The 17,948-nt window shown below is 37.3% G+C and overlaps 1 protein-coding gene and 1 long non-coding RNA gene across 29 annotated transcripts in view; one reads left to right on the forward strand and one right to left on the reverse strand.

The window, feature by feature from the left end:
- Positions 1 to 17,948, reverse strand: part of nrcama (neuronal cell adhesion molecule a) — a 59,631-nt gene that overhangs the window by 21,030 nt on the left and 20,653 nt on the right. For 25 of the 28 annotated variants that reach the window (XM_077234522.1, XM_077234513.1, XM_077234508.1 and 22 more), the window contains exon 2: positions 13,663 to 13,734. The exons of 1 other annotated variant lie outside the window; for it this stretch is intronic. The gene's annotated coding sequence lies outside the window, so the exon portion shown is untranslated. Of the gene's footprint in view, positions 1 to 13,662; positions 13,735 to 15,519; positions 15,718 to 17,948 lie in introns of those variants that run through there. 2 more of the 28 variants (XM_077234504.1, XM_077234525.1) reach the window with 2 other exon arrangements.
- Positions 1,873 to 3,167, forward strand: LOC143741545 (uncharacterized). The gene is made up of 2 exons (XR_013205124.1): positions 1,873 to 2,377; positions 2,490 to 3,167. It is a non-coding gene; the product is annotated as an uncharacterized LOC143741545 (long non-coding RNA).

Below are 17,948 nucleotides of genomic sequence, written 5' to 3' on the forward strand. Positions count from 1 at the left end.
AATTTACATTTACAATATAAACAAAACAAAGCTGTTTGAGACACTTACAAGCTATAACATCAATGATGTGTTTCCCAACCTTTTATGTGGCATAAACATGTGTACACACATGTAAAACACATCATGATTATGGTGGATGACTGACTGCAATGTTTTTGCGATATAAACCCAAGTAAAAAGTTTTCAGTGAGGAAGGAGGAGTATAATGTGTCAGAGAAGTGAACTACAGTAGCATTGGTTGATCCTGCCGGTAGGTAGAGAGAGTGCTATCTGAGTGATTCTGCTGTGTAGCAGGCTGTGTCAGGGAAATGGGCTCTGCTTTGCATAATTCATGAGCTCAGAAACCTTGACGGAGTCATACAGCAAGAGAGAGAGAGAGAGAGAGAGAGAGAGAGAGGGAGAGAGAGAGAGAGAGAGAGAGAGAGAGAGAGAGAGAGAGAGAGAGAGAGAGAGCATGATTCTGAAGATCAAAAAATATATCTCAAGGTGAAGGTTTCAGACATTCAAGACAGAGACAGGTTCTTCTGGATATCCACAAGCACCGTGAGCATCACTTATGCCACAATCCGGAATATATCTATATCACATTTCTCTGTGATTCAGGACTGGTTACCTAGATACACTTGTGGTGATAAATCTACAATAGTGGCCAGTTGCTTGGACACGGATTAAAATATAGTTTAAAAATGTAATGCTCTTCAGGTTAAGACAAGTCTTTAGGAGACCCTGATTTAACAGTCTCATTTAGGCTGGTGACATTAGAAAAAATTTATGGATAGGAAAATTAAAAATATTAACTTTATTAGTAATTCATGATCTAAAAGGCCTACAAAAACTCTTTAAGATGCCATATGAGAAATCTAATTTTAATAACAAATCTATTGTTATTTATTGTTATAAAGTGTGGTGGGTCTTGACACAAAACAAAACAAAAAAGTTTGGATATGAAAGTATTTAAAAATGCAACCAGTGCTCACTGAATACAGTCAAAAAAATTAATGACAGAAGTGAATAAAGAAACTCAAAGACCTTTAGCACTTTTTTTGGCTGAAGAAAGAGGCAAGACTCCCTAGATTTAGCACATTTTCAGTATTTCAGACAATGTACACAGCATGTCTGATGGCTGCTATGGTGACAGTATGTGCTCAAGCGACCTTTGGAAAAACCTGAACCGGTCAATTGCAGTGGAGAGAGTGACAATGACAATGTCGTAAATGGAAACTGTCAATCACATTTCCTGTTGCCATGCAATCAGCTTGACCTTTAGCTATTCTCAAACATAAGAATGGGTGAAAAAAAAACTAGTAAGCAATGTCATCTGTGCCTTTTAAAATGAGAGTATTATACCGTTTGGTTGATCGGATCACAAATAGTAGAGCACACTGAACACAGTCAGTGCATGTTAGAAATCAAGTATAGTGAGAAAACATTGTGCTTGGTACGTTTTTCGTCTACAAAACCAACTTGATTCTTCAGCCGACAAAGTTTAAATCCCGTCTGGCTAGTGCGCTACCCATAATGTTTTCTGGTTGTTCGAATGCATTCGACCACATGAGCGTTTATACTATGAAAGCAGTCCTATCCTTTTCGACTACTTCTGGAAGCGGTCGAAAGTGGACAAGCTCAATTCAGACCAATATGATTAGTGAGACTTCATGAAAAGTGAAAGGGTGAAGTTATTCAACATTGCAGACCCCGTTTACACCTGTATTAAGCGTCGTCCACTTGTGATCTGATCGACCAAAATGCATCTTAATACCAACTGTAAACAGGGCCATAGAGACAAAGTCTAGATTCATGTCTGTGTTGTCATATGGTAGAGATGTGCAGTCGTGTATAGTCTTTCTGAATTACAAATTTGCATATTTGTAAGCGGCTAGTTATTCATTAGTCTCAATAGCACTTGGTATAAAACCGGCACATCAGGTGGAAAACTGAGTAATCCCTCGCTGCGTACGTCCTCTTTACACTGTGTTTGCTGTGCTGTCGCCTATGAAAGATGTGTGACGATGTACCAGACTCTTCCGGGTAGCATATTGTTGATCTACCGAAGGTCTTGGCTGGAAAACACTATGTACGCGCGCTCTGTCATTGCCTATTGGAATGCGAGTTGAGGTAACATTGGCTGTATGGCTCACAGTAATAATGTTCTTTAGGTAATGTGTTGGTATATGTATGTTTGTTTTAAATTGATCTATTATAATATGACCATGTTTCATTGTAAGCCCTTGGGATGTGACTAACCAATAACCTGAATGCATGATGGGCTATTTTGTATGTAAACGATGCTTGTGTGTGATTTTCATGTAAGTTTGCATGCGGGGGAGGTAACTGTGGAGCCCCATTTCCGTTTATGTGGAAAGTTGTATCCTTAGAGGTAAAAGGAAATGTTGGTTATTGTACCTGTATCACGTATCATTGATTGATACTGGTTTAGGTTATATTTATTGTATGTAATGGATTTTAATTGTGGTTGTTTCTCTCTGCAGAAAGATTGTCACTGCTGCTTTGCCTTCTGTAAATTTAATGTAACTGTAGCTTTTGCCTTATTTTGTTTTCATTTTTGTTATTTTGTTTTTCCTGTCTGATCTGGCCTAAACATAGGCGAGCTTGGTTGATTTTTGTTATTTTATTTTCCCTCTTCTATTTTGTCGTATGTCAGCCATAGGTGTGATATTGGCTGCCCCATTATTTTGCTGTGGTAATGCTAACATCTAGCTTTTCCTCTTCCCGATCCAACCAGAGTGTTGAAGCTGTTTTGTGGAGTAGGTCACCGGATTTGAGTCCTCCTCTTCACGCATCGCACACAGTATTTGTAGTAATGTGCACCTCACGATTTGCAGTGATCACTTTGTTTTTATAGTATCTGTGCCTATGAGTGTGTGTGTGTGTGCGGGTGTGTGTTTGTGGAATAGGCAACATAACCAGCAGTACGGGTGCTGTGTCGGTCTCACTCCTTTTCCAGGACAGGTAACCTCTTCCAAACAGACGACCTATTGAAGCCATTATTGTTTGTGTTTTGATATATCTGGCGGCAGCCACTACCTCCCTCTGGCTGGCCTAGGGGGCCTAATCTGTATCGTCTCACACTATTATGAGAAACAAACCCTCGACTGTTTTTTACTGAATTATTTGTTAACAAATATTTTTGTACCTTTATATTGAAATACTACGTCTCTGTCATTACTTAAGTATCTGTGTGTGAGTGCCCTCTTGTCTAAATCAAGGTGTTGGAGGTCTAGCTAAGGTACATCTTGGAGTGAAAGGCCCCAGGTGGCGTAGTCGAGCACCCTAGAGTCAATATCTTTGTCATATGACTCCTGTGGTCACACATAGCACAAACAACATTGTTTCTAATCATTAAATGTTCAACACTTTTTCTCTGGCAATTCATGATTTATGTATGAATGAATTAACCAACAGATGTTGTTCCCGAATTCAGGCTATTAACAATCTGGTAAAATAAACTGAATCAAGACAAACTAATGAAAAATTCACTCACATCTCTTCATTTTTACATATATTTTCATAATAGCTCTCAGATTTTTTTAAGGTGGTGGTGGTGTGTGATTGTGTGTGTGTGTGTGTGGGGGGGGGGGGGGGGGGGGGTGATTGGGGGTAGACTGGAGCATGAGAAATTTCACGAGATAGACGGCAACATATTAATCATTTTTAATTATTTTAAACGGTGGCTTGTAGCCCTGGCCCGTTGGCTTAAGTAGACTTTAAAATAGCTCAGAGGGATGCTTTGGTAACATTGGGTCTCACAGAACAGAAAGAAAACTGATTTAGATACTGTGCTGACTCATTCATATCATAACAGAATCAATAGAGATGGAGGAGAGATACAGCACATGTAATCTGATCTAATCACTCTCTGATTGGCTGGATGAAGGACTAAAGGCACAGGCATCTGTCCTTCTGTCCTAATTGATGGATCTCAATCTAGGGCAGTGGGGCTTCTGAGGCCCCTTTTCTGGATCAACTTGGCTAATGGCTTCTTTATTGGACGAAGACCACCCTGGATGAGCAAACAAGATAAACAAACTAAAGGGAATATGTATCATATGCCCTAAAAAGCCAGATCAAAAGATCTTTTTATCAGCAATTTTCTATAAATGTCTAAATATTTTATATTTAGAGCCATTCACATAACTTGAGTTATTATCTATGAGTCATTATGCAAATTCACTTTCAGACTGATAAATTTTGCCACAGGCTTCTCCAAAACCAGTCTATTTTATTATTCATCTCAGCATAATCCCAGCATAAATTAAGAAGAATATATGCAAATGAATGACATAATTTACATATGAATGGCCTTCTACTGTAAAAAAGTGAACAGAGACCATACCGTACAGTCAAAAGGACTTCAATTCATATGGGTTTGTTTTGACCACATCCTACTGCTGCCTTTTGTTGGTTTGGCTCACTTGTTGTTTGTGTTAGACAAGTGGTTATTCTATTTCACAAGGAGGGAGATCAGAAGTCATTGTTGTCAAACTGTCTTTTTCGTATTTGAGTTTGTTTCTAGCTATTTAAACTACCTTTTAAACAAACCTTTGTTCCGTTACCATACCATAGTAAATAATGTTTGCTTTTTCTTTTGAAATGTCTAGTTTGAAGTCAGAATACTGTAATTACATGAGTCCCTTTAATGAAACTTTCATCTCTCCCGTGTACAAGGCCACAGAAGTGTGAGAACCATCGACAGAATGTCCATCTCGTGTTGGGGAGGGTCTTTCAGACTGTGTGTACTGAGAAGGCCTGACTATTACCATGAGAATGAGACACAAAATAAACTGAGACCAATATGATTAGTGAGACTTCATGAAAAGTGAAACTTATTCAACATTGCAGACATACTGTAATAGGAAATCTTATAGCCCAATCCACACAAATACCATAAACCCCCTCACATGTATATATTTTTAACAATAATATTATTTTATGACCTCCAAAAAGCCTAAAGATGCAATTTAGAAGACAACATCAAAAGTTGTCTGATTAATTATTTCTTTGACTTTAGAAATATAAAAACTGGATGGACTGACATAAACACTCAAAGTCAATGGTTCATCAAAGCAAAACAAAACAACAAAACAACAAAGCAAAGCACAAAAAAATGAAAAAAAGAGAAAATACTATATAATATAATAATGTTAGCTCTTATAATAGTAACTTGAGTCTATTCAGTTTATCAAATTAACAATCCCTGTTTACTTATACATAATTTAAGTAATGTGTTGGGTGGTTGGGTCGCAAATTAAAAGTATAACTTTGCTGATTTTCAACCCTCTTTGTTTTGGTACAATGTCGGTAGTATGTAAATGAACAATGTTTACTTGTTACCTGGACCGAGAAATTCACGTTTATTGGTCAACGAAAGTCGTGTAGTTTGTTTCCGTGAAAACTACAAATTAAACTTCCGCATTTTTGTATCCCCACAGACAGTCGGATTAACAGAGGGTTAAATAACAAAACAGTTATTGTAAGGGTAGGTTTATCACTGTACATTGTATTGTACTTTGTCTACTCTTTAAACAGCGTTATGGTAAACATGGAAGACTATGGCAAAAGCTTTCTTACCTGTATACGACAGTGTTTTGCTTTATACTGAACTGACAGAACCGCAGTTTATTTCAGTTTTCCCCCTCGGTGTGGTCTAAAACACGGTGTTCGTAGTCATCCACTTTGAAATGTTAACTACAAAACAAAGAGGTTTTTCAGATTTTCCATTGCAGTGTTCTCTCTATATTTACGATTCTTTGCATCCTTTAGCCTCTGCCTACAACACGCTGGATGCTTCAATGGAAGCCGAAAGTAATTCACTGCTAAACATTTACTTTATGAATTCTTGCACCCGGAAACAAAACACGTCGACACTATTATGACTAAAAGTTTCTTAAGAAGTATTTCCTACTAAACCAAGGCAGTATTTAACTCTGGTCAAGCGTATCCATAGCAAACTGGAGGGGGTTGGCTTGGACGGCAACATGCCCAGTGCATTATGGATGTTGACGTTTTCCTACAGCCTTTTTTGTTTGTTTTCTCTAGTCTGGTAGCACAAAATTTCCTAAATGTTTTTGACTTTCTACTGCATAGGCAGCCAAGTTTTTTGAAAGCCCATTTTGCCAGTGGTGAAGTACCCCTTTAAAACTTTTCAGAACTCAAAACAGAAACCTCAACTATCATAATAAGTTGATCTCAGGAAAAACAAAATTGTATAATTTTTTTTCAAGTCACCCTTTTAAAAGCAATTTAATTGGCAAGGTTAAGTACTGTATTTGTAAGCTCTCTCTTTTAATAGTTCACAGCCATCCGGAGAATGCACTCTCAGAAAGAGTACATGGGAAACTTATTCCTCTGATAGTACAAGTTCTTCTCAACAGCTCCTTCATTCTGAAGAAGACCTGAGTCAAGAGACCGAACCGGGCTGCTAATTTAACGATCACTCCGTGTCCATGGCAACACACTTATTACACACACATGCCTATTATAAGACACACAAAACGCAGCCAAAACCATCCATCTTTTTAATGTAAATCCAAGGAGAGGACACTACTGAGAGAAGCCCTCTCAACAGCTCTCCTCTGTCATTGGAGACTGAAAAGAATGAACCGCTCTTTACTTTAGCACAGGATGCCTTCGGGCCAAACGAGAGGGGACATGATTAAATGTCTCTTTTCACACCAAAGTCTGAAGGGAATTAGATAAAACAGTGGAAAAACAGATGATACAGCAGCTTTATGCTAAAAGCTGTTGCCGTTTTTAAAGGGCTAACTTTAGTTTACCTGCTCATGCGTGTTCTCTAGATAATAATGCTGTTTTGTTTTGTATTTTAATTCATGAAGTACCTCTGGGCCAATCAAATCCCTGTTTACTCAAACAGTTTATGGAAAACATTGCTTTGACTCATTTTGCAAAACAATCAATGAGTCAAGAAAATTGATTTAATTATCTGTCTGAACAAACGGAGCTGGTTTCACAGCATGCATTTCATTTCAGATGTTAACACTGTATGACACAACAAACAAATGTGTCTTTTAAAAGTCAAAATTAGCCGTCAGTCACACAGTAGGCTATAAGCTCACAAACGTTTAACTGTTCTTATTGAACTGCTCCGTAGGCAGTTTGTCTGCTATTACCTTGTTGCTATGTTCAAAAACCAACTAATGACGTTTTCGGAAGCAATACAATGCTAAACCACAGCGCAGCATTGTTTTAGTAGTTCACTGCCAGGGTTTAGCATAGCGTTACTATCTAAATAAATGAGCTAACTTCATTTAACAGTGGTGGTGTGAGTTTATCCACAGCTAAAGGGTCACTTGTTCTTGCAGTGTCAGCAGAACGATAGAGCTTTCTTTCTCTCCAGAGCTTTGGGAAGTTGCTGATTGTCAGCAAGCTCCTGTCTGGCAAGTCACGAACTGCATTGTTGCTTTATGCTGTTTATAGTTCAGTTAGGCTGAAAATACAGTGAAACCCGAACCACTCTGAGCAGAACTATTCACTTCAGATAAAAAAAACACACTCTAAAATAACAATGGAAAAACTTGGGAAAATCTACGTAGATCTCAGATGTAAAGGTGCATGGGTTTCACATTGCTTTTAACTCATACTTGTGATGTGTTACAGAGTAAAATAAATAAAAATGTTGCATAAAATGTGAGCAGATCTCACATTTTGAAACAGAACTGACAGTACACTTCACTCATAATTGTATGAGTAAAATAATTTAAATAGCTGATCACAGATTTTGAATTAGGATTCACAATACATTTACAAAACCACATCTGTTAGACCAAGGGCCACTTCAATCAAAATCACAGGATTTTATGTGGGAAATATAGTCTAGACTCCAGAGTAATAAATGCTTCCTGTGAGGGCCTGTTTTTCAAGTTTCTCCAACAGGTAAACACAAATCACTTGCATTGTTATCACAAAGCTCAGGATAATGTGGAGCACACAACGTCTAAAATTACCTAACTAGGGTTAAATTACCCGCCTCGGTTGCAAAATAAAATAAAAAATAAAAAATAAACTCTCTATAATGTTAAAAAGAATGTCAGACTAAAATATACTGAAGACAGAGTACTTCTTTGTCAATCCTTCAGAAACTACTACAAAGCATTAATTATTTAAAAAGCAGCCGGGAATGTCCAGAAATGACTCAATGGTTTCTGAACGCTGTGAGTCATAACTTCAGTCTACTGACTTCATTTCTGCAGTGCTTTTCCCTGAGCGCATGTGTAACAGGGGGACGTTATGTTTTATTCAACACTGATTGTAAAGAAGCTCTCAAATGTCTCAGATAGTGTGTCTGATAGACATGTCTGAGATAGTTGGTCGAGCAACTATCTTCTAAGAGAGGCCACAATACTGTAAACCAGACTTATTTGTATTCTGGAAAAACACAATGAGTGTGAGGGGTATCTCAATGACCAGACATGATGAATCTAGACAGATGACAGAGGTTAAAGTAGTGAAAGAAGCATTTCTATAGTTCCAGCATGGTCTGAATGTGAATTATTGTTGCTATGGTGGTTCATATTTAAAATTTAGTTTTATAAAATGAAAATTCTTTAAAAATAAGTTACCAAAATAGTATATTTTCTATCTTTGTTTAAAATACATCATACCCAGGGTTGCACATAACTGGTAACATGCGTGGTAAAAATAAACAATGCGCAGCAGAAAACGCGGAGAGAAGTGCTTTTGAGCACCAACATTTTTGAGGACAGGGACATGTTTACTTACTGGAGTAGGATTTTTCTACATCTCTGGTAAGATAGCAATCATGATGATAAGTGTGTTCATAATTAGGGGTGCAACGAATCGCATTTACTTGAACTTGAAAGGACACATACACACAACAAATATGTCAAAATACCCGTCTCTGCAAATTTTCACTAAGTTTTCATAAGAATTCACTTTCCATAAGTGAAAAGTTGAGAAAGAAAACGGTCAGTATATTTGGTCCGTGCATTCGTGCGGACCAAAGTGACAGCAAAGTGACAGCAGCCTAATATTTCTGCTGTTGTCTGTATAATTTAATACAATTAAAAAAATACAGCGTTAACAAAGATTAACCTATATCTAATTTCTACAGTGATCAAATAGTGTTATTTTCCATTTAGGCAGCTTGTAGGATAAGTGTGCCATGTAAAAGTCTGAGTAACAAACATCATCTCCAGGTGCTCCCTTGAGAACCAGACCAAAAAAGTTATGTGCACACCTGATCATACCTTAATTTAAATATTATGCAAACATTTATTATGAATGAATGAATGAATGAATGAATGAATGAGTGAATTACAATTGTACAGATAAATAATGCATAAATGTCTAAGTGCATAAACTTCAGAATACAGGAGGAAAGGACAGAGAACAAGTTGTTATTAATTCATTTGTTTTAAGTATGAATTTAAAAAATATGTTACCAATATAGTACCAATTCTGTTGTTGTTTATATTATATCATACTTTATTTCTGAATAATACATTTATAATTAAAATTCATCCTTTATTTCATTCATTCATTCACTATTCTATTTCTACGCTATGTTCTATGGTATCTCTTTTCACAGTTTATTTTAGAGAATACAGGAGGAAAGGATGGGTTGGCACACTGCTCTCTCTGTTCCATCTGTTCAACGCTCAGATAAACTGTGGTCATCTGTCCACATGCTGTATGTGGGTGAACAGGAGCTTTTACAGTATGTGCCGATATCACTGCCATTACACAGTTCAAAATGTGCTATGATGTAATACTTGTCATGTCATCTAATCCTTTTGTGGAGCAGGAACAGAATTGTCAGGCAATACATTTAGCTGTAGTCATAAAGCCAGAGTTCAAATATGTAAATCTAAAGGGATAGTTCACACACACATACACATACACATACACATATATATATATATATATATATATATATATATATATATATATATATATATATATATAATACATGGAATATTCTGCACTAGTCAAATTGACTCTTTTGATGATGCTTAAGTCAAGTCAAGTCAAGTCACCTTCATTTATATAGTGCTTTTAACAATATAGATTGTAATAGGAAATAGAAAATTACAGTAACAGTACAGATTGTTTTGGCTTTACAGCAGCTCTAGAATAAAGTTATTGTCCAGCTAAAGTTAGTTTTGATTGATTTATTCACTTCCGCTGCAAAGATCATTAGTTATTAACTTAGGGGCCGCTAACAAGCCACCGTTGGCTCAAGAATGCAAACCCTAAAATAGGTGCCAAGGTGCAGGCCTTAACATTTTTTTGAAAAAAAAAAGGTTATCCCTGCACAAACCTCAAAAACGCAAACCCGTTTGAATATATATTTGCGCAGGTGTATAGTCCTTCTTTACAAACCAACCCTCAACAAACTACTTGTCGGGCCTTAAAATGTATAATACAGAATTATTTATTGCTTCCGTGTAGCCACGTGAACCGAAATTATCCCGACAACGTTTTATCTGTACATAGGTAAAGGGAAGGGAAGGAGGCCTTCACAGGGGAGAGACTAGTTGACACTTCAGGACTGCGTTGTCGTCATGTCTGGGCGCAGGTCCTTCATCAGATCCGGATACGGCCTGGATCCGGCGGAGTGCTGTAAACCTCGGGATAAACAGAGAGACTAATATTAGCGTAGACGCCATCCTTCTTATGATGTAACAAGTACATCAGGATTTATGGGAAGTGTTCCCGGTTCCGGCTGACTTAATCTACCGTAAAACTATTATTTGAAGTTTTACGGTATGCAGCCTAACATTGAATCATAGAAGTTGATTGTGTTATGTGTATGCTAGGTCAAAGAGATGTGTTTTTAGTCTAGATTTGAACTGACAGACTGTGTCTGCTTCCTGGACAACGTTAGGAAGACAGTTCCAACTGTCGACAGTGGAGGTAGAGAGAGGCCGGGCCCTGACTTGTGTTGTATTTGTTTTGTCATATGTGACAGCAGTCTTCCGTGAGGGGCTGCTATCTTTTCCTTTTTTTTTTCTTTTTTTTACATTCAACAAGCTTTAATGTAAAAAACAAAAACAAATACAAAATGAAAGTAAAAGACAGCAGCCCCTCACGGAAGACTGCTGTCACATATAACTAAACAAACACAACACAAGTTCACTGTCGTCGCTCCTCATTTTATGCTTCCGCTCCCGATATGAGACCGGTGCGTCGCGCAGGTGGCGCTCATTAGTAATCACGCCACCGGCCTCGTGCCATACTCCCACAGCCCTCGGCCTCGTCCTGCTCGCCACAAATGCGTTAAGAGCTTGCTTAAGTACTGGGGAGCATTTAGTGCTTTGTAAGTAATCAGCAATATTTTAAAATGTATAGCCTACAATGTTTAATAGGGAGCCAATGCAGTGTTGACAGAACTGGGCTGATATGGTCATACTTCCTGGTTCTGGTAAGAACTCTAGCTGCTGCGTTTTGGACCAGCTGTAATTTGTTTATTAAGCGTGCAGGGCAACCGCCCATAATAGCATTACAACGAAGACTTGACAGAACAGCCATCAAGTGTTAGACAGAATACTGTCTAACACTTGATGGCTGTTCTGTCAAGTCTTCGTTGTAATGCTATTATGGGCGGTTATTAGGTGAGGAAGTTTTTTGTCCAATAATTAGAATCTCTGTTTTTTCAGAATTTAGTAGTAGTAAATTACTAGTCAACCAGTTTTTTATATCAGCTATTCTGTTAATTTTGTGAATTGGTAAGTTTCGTCATGGCGTGAAGAAATATAGCGCTGAGTATCATCAGTATAACAGTGAAAACTAATGCAATGTTTCCTAATAATATCTAACAGAAACAGAAACTTTCCTAGTACTGAGCCTTGTGGTACTCCATACTGAACTTTTGATCGATAAGACACCTCTTCGTTTATTGCATCTCTTCATTTATTTATTCATGCACAACCCTTTTTTTGTGTTCCAATGAAGAAAGTACTGTAAGTCATTCAAGTTTCACATGACTTGAGGGTGCGTAAATGACAGAATGTTCATTTTTGGGTCAACTAATATTTTTAAGTCAGATTGAAGAATCACCAAGCAAATATCATAAAATGTGTCTCAGTCCACACAAACAAACAAACAAAAAATGTTGACAGCATTATACGACATAAAAACAACTGCCCAGCAGCATCATGCTCATGCACATGTCTATTTCTATCTGCTCTTTTCTACAAAACACAGCTGAGCTCTAGAGAACGCGTCTGTATATCCGCTCTAACGGGGCTAGACGCTCCAAGTAATGTCTACGCACAGCAGGGATCATCATTAGGGAAAGATCACGTTCAAGTTCATTCATTTCAAGAAAAAAGACAGTTTTAATCATAGTAAAATGCATGTAAAATGCTCCATGTATTTAACCAATCGCATGCAACTCCTCTGAACCACTATCAACTGCATTCCTAGCAAGAAGTCAAGCAGTGTGTGTTTTTAATACATTAGTCATGGCAAGAATATGAAGGATTCTGGATAATTTCAACAGAACGCAATCAAAATATGGCATGTAAAAGTTTGCAATTTACACTGAGGTAAAGATGTGCTCATATCTGATCTACAGATTGTCATTATTTATTCTACATATTCATCATGTTTCACTGAATTAAAACAGATTAGATTATATAAGGCTTAACTGATCCAATGGCTTTTTTGGCGGAAGTGTCTCACATTGTTGCCTAACACTGCTGACAGGCAGGTTTGTGCCCTCAGAGGCCAAATCGAACACTTTGGATGACAGAGCAGCATATGCAGCTTCAGCACATTAATAGATCAGCACTTTCAAGTTTTTTTCCCTACAATGTGTACTATGTGTTTTTGTGTACTTCACACTTTTAGCTACTACCTTGCATCTGAATTTATTTATTATTTTGGTTTTTAGATCCCTAAAAATGAAAGTTGAAAATAGTTCACACACAAAAAAAATGTCCCAAACCGAATCCATTTGACTTACTTTCTTCTGTGGAATGCAGATTACAACGAACTGGCACTGACAAAATGACCCATAAACACCAAAACTATTATTAAAAGTAAATCATGACTGTGTTAAAACGGAGGAACAGATCGAAAGTTGGCATCCATGCTAGCTTGGCAAGAAGTGATGCCTGATTCATAAACAAATAGTTATTTTCAGATGTTTTCAATCAACTGATCCAGCTCAAATGCCCGTCAGAATGATTTGTTCAAGAATGATTTGTTCCTTAGTTCAAATAACCTAATGATTCAGTTACAGTGGTTCAAGTTATCATACAGTATGAACTCAAAAGTTCACTTTTATATGATACTTTTGGGTCCTTTTATATTTGAAACAACAAACAACAGAGTATGAGAGCGATCAGACACATTTCACAGCTTTCAACATGGTAAAAATCTGTCAGCACACAGCAGCGTGTGTAAGCGGTCAAAATATGCTCATTTCTTTTGCTTTTAGTAACAGTTTTTAGTTGGTGAAGAGAGTAGGGATACATGTCACGAATCCAAACTTATCAGTTCTTAATCATTCTTTTTCATCTTTTTTCTTTTCATGTCTCTACTCTGCCTCTTTGTCTGGAAACAGCCACTGAATTACAAAGAGTACATCAAAAAGTCAGTGAAAAATTAAATAGCATGAAATTAAATGAAAAAAGAATCCCGTGAGCCACATCTTACCCGTTTAGACTATATGAAAGAGTGGATCCACTCGTTCCAACCAGACGACAACAGCTCAGAATGGTGTGGACACTGTAAAAAAAAGAAAGAAGAAGAACTCTGATATGACAAAGCAAATGACTGAGGAACGTGTCAAACGACTGAGGGACATTGTGACTAAAGGACAAAAGACTTGCTGGATCACAGATGCACCAAAAAGTGAATAAAAAAAACACACACAAAATGTGTTATTTCATGCCCCACTGGGATTTCTAAACATTATTGCTCCTGTGCAAACACAAAGCCATGCTGTAGATCAGCAGAAAGACTGACAGAGAGACCTGCTTTCATCGACACCCCCCTTGGCACCTCTACATCACACGTGCTGGTTCATAGTCGTGCATACATTAGAGTTCTCCCTCGAGACGCACGCATTCATTCCACATTACCAGAAACACGGCCACTGACACAGCTTCCCCCCTCCATCTTTTGATGGGAGATGGGCCACAAAGACGCTGTGAGGGAGAACTGCGTCGCTTTACTGCATTGTTTTCTCCAATTTAAAGCAAACTGAGGAAACCTCCAGCCTCTAGTGAAGCTGTCACACACAGCTGCTGTCTCACAGAGATCAGAAAGAGACTGAGAGAGAGAGACAAAGAGAGAGAGAGAGAGATAAATAAAACGACGACAAAAATTCACACCAACTACCTCCCACCTCTTAGAGCTGACCTGAGGTGTTGTCATGGAGACGGGCTGCATGCCGGCACGATAGACAGAGAGAGAGAGAGAGAGAGAGAGAGAGAGAGTGAGAGAGATGAAAGAGTTTCTGAGAGAATACAATATCTATCTAATGTTGAGAGACAGATATAAAAATGTATCATCATTATCTGGATTATCAAAACCTTGATCTATCTATCAATCTATATATATATATATATATATCATCTTTTCTTTTTCATCCATCCATCCATTTTTTTTCATCCATACATCTAATTCTTTATTCAAACATCCATTTCTTTTTATCCACCCTTCTATTTATCCACTTCCCAAATTCCCATCATTCAGTTATCCATCAATCCATTTATCCATCCAATCATTTATCAATCATGCATTCCTTTTTTCATCCATACATCTATTCATTAATTTATCCATCTACCCATCCATAAATATCCAATTGATCCATCTGTTTATTTTTTTAATCCATCCATTTATATTTTTCCAGAATTCATCCATCCATTCAGCCATTTATCCATCCATTTCTTTTTTCTTCCATCCAGCCATCCATCCATCCATCCATCCATTAATTCAACCCTTTATCCATCCATTTTTTCATAAATTCATCCACTTGTTTAAACATTTATACATCCATTCATCCACACATTTAAATATTTTGTATACTGATTGTTAAATATCTATCTATCTATCTATCTATCTATCTATCTATCTATCTATCTATCTATCTATCTATCTATCTATCTATCTATACTATATTAAACATACCACAGACAGGTGCCTCCCATCATAAACATATATGTTGCCATAACACCTTGTTTGCAATGACTTCAGAATAAACAAATCAGCAGCACACACAGACAAATCTGACTGGTTTTCACAGGAAAGGTGATACCAGGTGTGTACCGTGCAATGGACAAATGCTGTTTGTTCTGATGACTATAGTCACAGAACCTGAGTCAAAGAGGTGAAAGGAAATAGTTCACCCTGAAGGTATAACTTTGACCCACAGGGTGAGAGAAAATACCCTAATGAAAACTATAAAAACACACAATCAAATCACTGAGAACAAACCAAACAACAAACTAAAAAAGTGTTATTCTGGGTAAAAAACAACAACACAAAACAATTTTTTAACAGCCAGACCTTGATACTGTAGCGAGTCCACAGCAGTCCTTTCCTGATTACGGTGTGTATCAAGTGCCTATCTCTCTAACCATTCTCTGTGGCTCGTGTAGCATGTGTGTGGCCGGTGAACGCTCTGACATCTGCCTCACACACACACACACACACACGACTGCTCGACTCTCCCTGGCATCCACCCCCATGTGCTTGCCTCATAACTCGGTGAGATTAACACACCCCTTTGTCACCGTACAAAGGGGGTTAAATCATTTCCTGGAGCAAACCGAAAGCATCCGTAGGGACTGAAGGATGGAGAGGGTGAAAAAAGAGAAGCAGAGACAGAAAGATATGGAGAAAAAGATATATAGTGCAGGAAAAGTGATATATGTACATTCAAAGAGGTCTCAAAACATGTCAGGCTCATTTGGCAGGTCTGTTTGTTCTTTCAAGTGTTTGCTTGAATGTTTCCTTTAAAAGGAACAGAATCGCAGATGTTCTGAAGATCCCAATTAACCCCTAATGGTGAGAAATGACTGTCAAATACAAAAGCTGTGCAGAGCTTCAACACTTAACCAACAAAAGTCTCGATCACTGACTTAGGAGCCTGTGGGGAAAGATTCAGCACTGATTTCAGATCAGCTTTTCTGAACTAACAGGAAACCAATCTCAATACTGGGATAAGATAAACACATTTAGACTTTATTATCTACCATAAAAGCCAAATTACAAATCCAGAGCTCAATGGCAACCAAGACATTCATCCTAATATAGCTAGACATGATTTTACAGCCCTCTGAGCACATGAAACGGTCTTCAATGTTGACATAATGACATATAATGGTCATTTTAAAGGTTCAGAGCAGCGGTTTACATTAAGTCAACATGATTCACATTCGCAACCCATACTTCTCAATGCCTACAGATAACATCTTATCATCAATAAGAATAAAACGCAGTGATGACGAAAAGCAACCACAGTATAAGATTTAAAAAAATACTTATAATAAACCATTACAATAATAGGCTAATCATAATAAACAATTCTGCCAGCAAGGAATATAGTTCATTAGACTAACTGTAGGCTGATAGTGGTTGCCAAGCAACGTAGCAACTCAAATCAACTGATATGCAGTCACAAGTGTGTCCGTGTCTGTGTAGGCAATTAAATAAAGTTAATTTAATTTGATAACTGCATACAATATAGAAAAAAGTTTTTATTTTAAACTGAATTAATGTATTTTTTAAAATCAATGGCCCTGAAAAGATTTAAAAAATGTAAACTGAAGTGACAAATACCAGATAGTACTAGTACCTCTCTGTGTTGTTGTGTATTTTTTCTACCATTAACAGTTATATCGCAGTAACCTAAAAGTAAGCTATCTTATCCAACAATGAAGGGTCCATGTTGGCATACTGTGGCTTTTAGAGTAGCCTATATGAGTGAGGATGTAGATACAGTCTACAATAAATATGAACAAAGAGAAAAGCTCTGATTACTTTCCCCAGCTCTCAGCTTTAATTTACCCAGTCTGAGTGTTAACATCAGTCAGACTGGGGTCCCACACACACACACACACACACACACGCCGAATAGACCGAGAGCTAGAGAGCTGCACAAAAGGGCATGGAGAGGCCTTTTCACACAGCAGATTTAGCACACACCAGCTGGGCTTTCAGCACAGAGACAAGTCGCCACTGAACTCTGTCATTTCCACTTCAGCTCTGAGGACACAGTTATCCACACTAGCGGACAATACACGGACACAATTCCCACCAGACTCCCAACAGGACTAGAAAAGAAACAAAAGATCCGATTTTCTTTTTTAGCTTTTTAAGTTCATAATCCACTTGATCTTGTGTAGGGCCATATATTTGCATTGTCTATTTTTATAATACATTTTATATTTTACATAAAATTAAAATATATATTTATATAATACTAACATATTACTGTTTTTACTGTATTTTGGATGAATTTTTTTTTATATATATATATATATATATATATATGAATGAGAGAGAGAGAGAGAGAGAGAGAGAGAGAGAGAGAGAGAGAGAGAGAGAGAGAGAGAGAGAGAGAGAATATATTACCACTTTGTAATACCAAAATACAGTAAAAAAAATATATATATATATTTTTGTGATGGCAAAGCTGAATTTTCAGCACCACAGTCTTCAGTGTCACATGATCCTTCAGAAATCATTCTATACTGATTTGCTGCTCAGGAAACATTTATTATTATTATTATTACTATTATTATTATTATTATCAATGTTTAAAACAGAACAAAAAAAATCATGATTTTTTGATGAACAGAAAGTTTATCTGAAATAGAAAGCATTGCATTGGTATTATGAGGGAGAAAGAGAAACAAAAGAGAGATGGAGGAAGTGAACTAGAACTGTTGGCATGATGCCCCCTGGAGAGGGGGGATCCACACAGTGCAATA

The sequence above is a fragment of the Siphateles boraxobius genome, unplaced genomic scaffold, assembly GCF_051911475.1.
Source record: "Siphateles boraxobius isolate OS27281-9 unplaced genomic scaffold, OSU_SipBor_1 19, whole genome shotgun sequence".
Lineage (NCBI taxonomy): Eukaryota > Metazoa > Chordata > Actinopteri > Cypriniformes > Leuciscidae > Siphateles > Siphateles boraxobius.